This window comes from Myotis lucifugus, unplaced genomic scaffold, assembly GCF_000147115.1.
Source record: "Myotis lucifugus unplaced genomic scaffold, Myoluc2.0 scaffold_624, whole genome shotgun sequence".
Classification (NCBI taxonomy): domain Eukaryota; kingdom Metazoa; phylum Chordata; class Mammalia; order Chiroptera; family Vespertilionidae; genus Myotis; species Myotis lucifugus.
The window spans coordinates 15,074-16,823 of NW_005871672.1; the positions used below are offsets into that span (position 1 = coordinate 15,074).

At 70.8% G+C, this 1,750-nt stretch overlaps 1 pseudogene; it reads left to right on the forward strand.

The window, feature by feature from the left end:
• Positions 1–347: 347 nt before the first annotated feature.
• Positions 348–1,694, forward strand: LOC102438280 (annotated as a pseudogene).
• The last annotated feature ends 56 nt before the right edge of the window (positions 1,695–1,750 follow it).

A 1,750-nucleotide genomic window follows, 5' to 3' on the forward strand; every position in this document is an offset into this window, starting at 1 on the left:
ATATTATGGAATCCTTGAAGCACCAAAGAGTTTGACTCTTTCCGTGGTGAATTATAGAACCCAACTCAAACAGGCCAAAAGCGGAAAAAAGAAAAGAAGGGACGAGGAGGGAGAAGGGGCTTACTAGTTCATGCAACTCAAAGGTGCCTGCAGGTTTCAGGTATGGCTGGATCCAGGAGCTTTAACAAGGTCATCAGAACTCCATCTCCTGTCTCTTGCATCATTTCTGAAAGGGCCCTGCAGCGCAGGCGCAGACCCCGCGCTCCAGCCCCGCCCCTGCGCGCGTCCGGCTGGCTCCGCCCCCGCACGCACGACGGCCGCGCAGGGCAGTCTGGGAGTTTCCGGAGGCTGAAGGAGCGCACCGGGTGAGTCAGTGGGGCGCTGGGCTCGGCGGGTGTGTGCGGGCGCACCCGCCGAGGCCCTTTGGCGTGTCCGGCTGCGGGCCCGCACCCAGCCGGCGGCCTGGGGGCGCCTGAGCCTTGGGGACGCGGAGCCCACCCGCGGAGACCGGCCCGCGTGCCCTCTGCCGGTGCCGCAGCGCCCCGAGGCCGGCCCCAAGCTCCGAGGAGGTGGCGGCCACGTGCGGGGGGCCCCTGGGCCCGTCCCGCTCGGGAGCGGGTGCTCCGTGCGCGGCCTCGTCCTCGGGGGCTGAGACTGAAGGAGCCCACGCAGTGGCGGCGGCGGCGACACCAGCGAGGCCCCGGGTGCGGCCGGCTCCTGAGCAGCCCCCGGTACAGCCCGGCGGCGGGTGCGGGCTGTGGGCCTCTGAAAGGGCGAGTGGCGAACAAAGAGGCGGCGGGAGCCAACGAGCACCAACGAGCACCGCCGAGCCGGGCCGGGCCGGACCCAGGAGCATGCAGGTGATGCGGGCGACCAGGCCGGGGTCGGTGGGCCCCTGAACCCGACGCCCCGGGCCGGCGGGGAGCTGCACGGTGGCCACGTGTCCGAGGGGCCGGGCCCGCCATGGCCGGGGTCAGCTACACGGCGCCCTGGTGGGTGAACCTCCTGCACCGGCTGCTGCACTTCAGCCTGCGCTGGGAGCCCACCAGCAGCCAGTTCCAGCCCGAGGACCCTGACTGCCAGCAGGCGCTGCTGCTGCTCGGGGCCGCCACGCTGGCCTGCCTCGCCCTGAACCTCCTCTTCCTGCTCCTCTACTTCTGGCTGCGCTGCCGGCGGCGCAGGAACGAGGAGCACCTGGACACCGACTGCTGCTGCACCGCCTGGTGCGTGGTCATCGCCACGCTGGTGTGCAGCACCGGCATCGCCGTTGGTTTCTGTGGCGACGGGGAGACCAGCGACGGCGTCCATTGGACCACCTACTCGCTCTGCCACGCCAACCGCACGGTGGCGGGGGTGCAGGACCGCATGTGGGACACCGCGGCTGCCCTGAGCCTCATGGCGGAGCCGCGATGCCGTGATGGAGTGTGGGCCCGAGCAGCAGGCAGAGCCCGGACCAGGCCGGCATCCGGGACCGCGGGGCCGGGCTACTCGTAGCGGAGGCGACGGAGCCCCCCAGCGACTGAGGGGCCTCCTCCCAGCCCTCGCGGGCGGCCCAGGCGCAGCGAGCCCCCGTGGGGATCCCCCACGACATCCAGACCCAGAGCACCCCAGGAAAGCGGAGGGAAGCCTCCAGAGCCAACAGCGAGGACTTCCTCCGTGTTCAGTGGAAGGGTGAGATCTCGGACCTGTAGACGCGCGCCCCCGCCCTTCCCTGCGTTCTCGGTGGGGGGGGGGGGGGCGGGGACTGCGC